At 37.2% G+C, this 6,978-nt stretch overlaps 1 non-coding gene across 1 annotated transcript; it reads left to right on the forward strand.

The window, feature by feature from the left end:
• The first annotated feature begins 1,182 nt into the window (after positions 1-1,182).
• Positions 1,183-1,289, forward strand: LOC140857673 (small nucleolar RNA R71). The gene has a single exon (XR_012141167.1). It is a non-coding gene; the product is annotated as a small nucleolar RNA R71 (small nucleolar RNA).
• The last annotated feature ends 5,689 nt before the right edge of the window (positions 1,290-6,978 follow it).

Raw genomic sequence — 6,978 nt, forward strand, 5'->3', positions numbered from 1 at the left:
GTTTCTGGGGCTGAAGGGAATGAAATTTTTGATGAATATATCTTGGCTAACTCATCTGCTCTCTTCTCATTATCACTTAGATCAATATCAATACTGGGCTCAGGTTCTTCTATTGGGCTAGTCTGATCAGTACTAATCTCCTCTTCTAAATTCTCTTTTTGACTAGCATCAGTACTAGCCTCACTCACTTGGACTTGATATGGGTTCTTAAGAATCCTATCACTTTTAAGCTCAGAAATTACATTATCACTTTCAAATTGGGGATTCTTAGGTGGGACATTGGATTGATGATTAGGTCCAGGTGATTGGTGGATGGGTGGGTCATTTTTAAAATTCGGTATTGGTTCGTTTGGTAATTGACCTAGTTCTCTCCTCATGGTAGACTCAGTTAATTGATCTATTTATACTTCTAGCCTGATGAGGGATTGCTGTTGGATCATGATCATTTGTTGAAGTTGGCTAAATCTATCATCGGCTAGATTGATCTGTTGAGGAGGGGGTACAATGACTGATTGTAATAGGATGGCTGGATAGGCTGATTAGGCTGACCACTATTATAGGCATAATTTTGGTATTGGAGCCTATTCTGAAAGTTCTGCAAAAGAAGAATTTGGGTCTGAGCATGAGTCTGTTAGGATCTCCAAGAAAAATTAGGATGGTTTTTCCAGCTTGAATTATATGTGTTAGAGAATGGATCATTGACAGGTTTGGAGTAACCTTGGGCAGCTTGAACTTGTTCTTGAATGAAAGGTGGAAACTGTGCAGCCGTGGGACATTCACTAACATGATGGGCTGGGCTAGCACAGATAGAACAAATCACTTGATAATTAGGTGGTGGTGTGTATTATGCAGGAGATTATTGACCTAATGCTAGGAACTGATCAAATTTCTGGGCAAAAAGGTCGACTTTATCTAATCTTTGGGCTATTAGATTCAGATCGGTCTTAGGACTAGAGTTTGTTTGCTTGATCTCAAAAATTTTTACCCGCTTTTGGTGAGGGATTGATCTTTCGTAGGAGGATAATGAAACATGATTGATTGAATTTTCACTCAGTTTCAAATAAAGTGTAGGCTTCATCCTCACTTTTACTCATAAATGCACCCCCACAAGATGCATCTACCATCTGTCTATATTGATCACCTAAATCCTCATAAAAAGCTTGAACAATTTGCCACTTAGATAGACCATGATGTGGATATTTTCTAAGAAGTTCCTTAAGTCTCTCCCATGATTCATGAATTTGTTCTCCTGGAAGCTGAGCAAATCCAGTGATGGCTCGCCTCATGGTGTTGGTTCGACCTATGGGATAGAATTTCTTAAGAAACTCGTGCTGCATTTCAGCCTAAGTTTGGATTGGTCTCCCTATTGTGCCAAGCCAGTACTTGGCTTTATCTTTAAGTGAGAAAGGAAATAAGGTCAATCTAAGTACATCATCAGTAAAATTTTGAATTTTCATCGTGGAACAAATTTTTAAGAACTCATCCAGATGCTTGTAAGGATCTTCATTAGTATTCCATAGAAAGACGGAAGCATCTGGATTGTGGTCGACTTGATCTCATAGTGGCTTGCAGAGATATCAGGTAAGTGGATACAAGTCGATGGGTTATAGGTGGAAGGAATAAAATATTCTTTCATCTGCCTAGGTGGTTTTCTAGGATCTCCAATCATCTGATTTTTAGGTTTAATATGAATCAACCGTTCAATCTCAGGATTGGGTTCAACTAGGTCAGAATAGAGAGATCTTATACCTTGCATATACTAGTGCAAACCCTAATGTATGATTCAAGTTTTGTTTTTGTTTCTTTTTTTTTTAAGAGAAAAAGGAGAGAGAAGAAAGAAAGAGCCCTAGACCTAGATACGTAAGGTGGGAAGAATTAGTTGTGGTATAGTGTTAATTACAATCAAGTTAGCAAATAATTAAACCTAGACACCTATGGGTTTCTTAGACCTAATAGTTCGATGTAGAGTGGCTTAGTCTAGATACAAATTGAGTTTGTTCTCACTTCTTTCAACTAGCCGGTAAGAGGTGGGATCGTGGGGGTCCCCCCGTTGCTTGCCTTAGACACCAATTGAATCGACCAGGTAAGCTAACGGAACTAATTAAATAACCATAAATCCACTTAGGCTGAGCCTTTATAACCTCTAGCCTTAGACACCAGTTTCAGGAGTGAGTTTGGACTTACTTTGCACTTGACTTGAACACAATACTCAGAAATGAACTCGATTAATACTAGGGGCCAATGTCTACTTGATTTTAGTTAGGCTAGGGTTAATGCAGGATGCTGGTTGGTTATTTTTGGACCAAGAGAGGGTGATGAAATCTCCACCTTATCTTGTTATGGGTGTTGCCTTTAAATTGATTTGAGATGAATATGCACAACCAATTTCAAACAAGGGGTTCTATGAAACTAAATTAGATGCATGAAACTAATAAAACTTGAAAGCTTACCTTATCTCCAGCGATCACCAAAAATAAATCTACAATGATGAATGCTTCTAAAAATTAAGTTTCTACTCTTGTCATGTAATTTTTATTATGTTTATGTGGATGAATTTTAGGTTAAAAAATAGTAATTAATATTAAAAAAAAAAGTTAAGGCAAGGGTTAGGATTGATCTCACCAACTTGGAGGCTTTCTATCTCCCTTTTTTTTTTAAATTTTTGATTTTTTTCTATAAAAAGATTAAAAAAAAAGTTAGTAAGCAATAGTCATAAAAAAATCAAAGAAATCAAATATTAAAATTAGTGTCTTCCCTGACAACGACGTCAAAAATTGATACGATCGCAATGCTGTCGTTAGGACATCGTGATTATCAATCAAATTCTGACTTCAATAAAAATTAAAAATATATAGAAAGTAGTGAGTCGGATCGAATCCATAGAGAGGGTAGGATTTTGATTTGAAATCTTTGATTTTACAAAAAAAAATAAAATTTTGGAGAAAGCAATTTAAGTCGAAAAATAAAAATTAAAAGTGCAAAAAATAAATCAGATACTAAGATCTACTAACTAGATCTTAGCATCTACTTGTAATAAAAATAAATAATAAAAATTTAAAAAGTATAAAAATAAATTGGTACTAAGATCTACTCATTAGATCCTAGCATCTACGTGCAAAAAATAAAAGACAGAAATTTAAAGTATAGAAAAATAAATTTTACATTAATTAAAATTAAAATTTAAGTATAAAAAATTTAAAAGAAATAATAAAATAAAATAAAAATAAAACTGTAATAAGGATCTGAAGTTGATCAGTCAAGCCTCGTCGAAAGATGATTGATGATCTCTTCGTCTTCCGTCGTACTCCGTAGAGCGAACCGACTTCTCTCCTTCTTTTTCTTGGGTTCCTAAAGTTATTTTATTTTATTTTATTTTTTTCTATACCTTCAACTCAATTTTTCTGCTCCTCAAGCTTATTCTCGGACCTCCTATTTATAGATAAATTTTTTATAATTTTTTGGTAGGAAAAGGAGTCCTAAAACCCTTAGAGATCGTATTAATCTCCTTAGAAATATTTTGGCCATCGGATCAGCTTCGGACCGCCCAGATCTGATCAAAAATCATAGTTTTAATTCTTATCAAAGTCGAATCGAATGTCAGCTGTTGGATCTGGGTTTTGATGAAGTTTTGGCCGTCGGATCGCGCAAAAGAATCCTATTCAAAGTCGGGAGCGATAACAGTCGTTGGATCGCATGATGGATTGCTTATGGATCGTCGGATTGCGCATAAACCCCTCTCTCGCTGTGAGCCATGCTTGTGGACCGCGTGAAGTTTTCTGTGGATCGCGCCCTGGCTCTGTGGATCGAGCGACCGGTCCATCGTACATCGAAGGCTATTTTCTTTATTTTTTAGGGTATTTTGGCTCCATTTTCACTCTGATTTTTATCTGAAAAATTAAAATATATATATATATATTAAATTTTTCAATTTTTTTTTTATTTTGATACTTAAATTATTCAATTAAATTAATATCTATTTTTTTATACATATATCTAATTTTATATTTTTTTCAAAATCACTTATTTTTTAAAAAATTCAATAAATTCATGAAATTATGATTTTTAAGAAGATGTTAGCATCATAAATTATCAAAAATATCTTCAATAAATATAAAAATATATCACTTATCACATCATATAATTACTTATTAAAAATTTAGAAATGAAAAAATCTTTTTAGTAATTATTAGCGACGGAAGAAAATTTTCGTCGCTAATAACGTAATTAGTGACAAAAATAATCATCGTAAATAAAACTTTGGGGCTATTAGTGACGGAAATATATATTTTTGTCATAAATAATATATTTGAGAAATATTTTTTTCAACAAAATTTTTTTTGTAGAAAATATTAGCGATGAAAAATTATTCATCACTAGTTATTATTAGCGATGAAAAGTATTATTTGCGTCGTAAATTTTTTTTTTCATTTAAATTATCGGTGATGAAAAGGAATTATTAGCAACAAAAATTTTTGAAAAATTTTTTTTTCCAGTGATTTTTTTTTTGATGAAAAATATTAGCAACGAAAAGCTTATTTTCGTCATAAAATATTTTTTTTATTTAAATTATTTACGATAAAAATAAATTATTAGTGACTAAAATTTTCGTCACTAATACCCCACGTCCCGTCATGTCCCATCTGAAATCCATTTTCTCCCCCCCCGCCCTCACTCGACATTCTCTCTCTCGCGTTCCCTCCCCCCCGGCATCCCACGTCTCTCCCCATGTTCGGCCGTCGTTGCCGTTCGCTCCACCGTCGCCATGACCATCCGCAAAGCCATCGCCAGTGCCACCGTAGAGGTGAGCTTATTCCTTTTCTTAGGGGGGGTTCGGGTCGGGGCCGAATTCGGGCCGAGGTCGGGGTCGGGGCCGGCTGGCCAGCGCCCTCTGGGTTCCGGTACCATGCGGTGCAGTAGGAAGAAAGTAGAAATAAAATAAGAAACACAATACAAATATGTGGATCGATCTCAAGCCCATCTACATGGGGCGTATAAGCTTCACTATGAGAAAATAAAATAAGATCAATACAAGAGGAACTCCCCACTCAATCTTTGTACAAGAGCCTCTCACAAAAAAATCTCAAAATCCTCACAAAAGCTCTCTGAAACCTCTATTGAAGCCTTTTTGCACCTCTAAGACGTCACCAGCTTCCTAACACAATAAACAGTTCATCAATCGGAGTTATATAGACTCTAGAATCACAAAAACACTGTTTCAGTAAGAAATAGAGTCCCAATCAAGCCTGAATTCATTTGTGGCCGTCCGATCGTGCAAAATAGCCCCCTGATCACCTGATCACGCTCGGATTCGCTCACAGCCGTCCGATCGTGATCGGCTGTGATTTGGGCCGTCCGATCTTGCACAAAAACCCCTGAACCATGCGTGGACCGCGACTTTAGTCCACGTGGCTCCCATAGACCGCCAGGCCCCGCAGTCCATGGTGGACTGTGTGAGTGCTGGGCTGGGCACCCGCACATGCTGGGTCGGCCCGCCCGTGAGCGCTGGCTCGGCCCACATGCTCGCCCGCGCTGGGGCCCGCCCATGCTTGGGCCCGACTGTGCTTGGGCCGCGTGCACCCATGCTAGGCTCGTCCTACGTTGGGCCGCGTGCGGTTGCATGCTGGGTGCATCTCCGCCGGCCCGCCACCGGCCGCCGCCGCCTCATGCATCGTGCCGTCGCTCTGGATCTTTTTTCATGCGTAACTTCTCCGTTCGAACTCCGTTTAGGGCAATCTTGAGCTTATTGAATTTCGTTTTTCATCCTGGATCTCACTGTGGGCTCAATATGGACCAAATCTTGAGATATATTTTCTAACAGAAGGCTCCGCTCCTTTTCCTACTTTATCCAGATAACCTATCAACTCTAAAAATTGATCTGACATGCTATTAATTGCAAACCTAACAAGATGAATGATGAATGTACTAATCGTTCATGGTGAGAACTTGTGTTAGAGTAGTCACATATAGCACTTGTTCTCTACGTGGTCCAAGAGGACGCACCTTTCACCTTTTCCCTGGTTCTTAGTCAGACATGAAAAGGCTTCCTTTCATACATGGTGTAAGAAGAATCAACCTTCCCCTCATTTTTGTCATCCCCTTGACAGTGTCCTTTTGTCTTCTAGATTGTGTTTCATGGGAATCTTATCACATCCGGTCATTAGCATGGATGGAGCTCATGAAGTGGTGGAGACCTTGGAGTTCTAATTCTCTGATTCCTTGGCCTGCCGCCCCTTTCATGCACTTCTTATGAATGGGATTGCGAACATTTTGGCCACTAGACCTAAAGAGAGAGTCTTTTGTACACCGCACATGATGCAATAAAATTGATGTAAAATACATCATCCAATCATATTAGAGCACGTAACCATCACTTTCTAACATACATTTAATAGCATATTTAATGTCTGTAATTTTATTTTTTTATTTAAAATTAATTTTGAATGACAAAAATGTCCCTTCAGTTCTAAAAATTATGACATTCTGTGGTCATATTATGACATCCTGCGGTCCAATTATGATTTTCTGTATACAAAAAGTCATAATTTCTTTTAAAAATCATAAAGAGGAAAGAACATTTTCGTCCTTAAAAATTTATAAAATTTTTAAATGACAAAAATGCTCCTCCCTTCTTATGACATCCGTGGCTAAATTATGAACAGAAAGTCATAATTTGACTGCAGAATGTCATAATATGGTTACTGGATATCATAATTTTTTCAAAAGAGGAGGGATAATTTTCATCATTCAAAATTTCAAATGAAAAAGAGGAAATGTAGGCATTAAATGCATGTTGGAAAGCGGTGACTACGTGACCTAATCAGATGGGGTGGTGTATTTTTTTTACATCATATGTGGTATACAAAGAATTATTCAGACCTAAAATACCCACCATGCTTTTCTTTTGAGAGAGAGGGAAAGCTCAGCCCAAGTATGCTAGACTAATCCAAGTACTGGGTGTATGGTTCCTTCAAATGGCTA

The sequence above is a fragment of the Elaeis guineensis genome, chromosome 4, assembly GCF_000442705.2.
Source record: "Elaeis guineensis isolate ETL-2024a chromosome 4, EG11, whole genome shotgun sequence".
NCBI lineage: Eukaryota > Viridiplantae > Streptophyta > Magnoliopsida > Arecales > Arecaceae > Elaeis > Elaeis guineensis.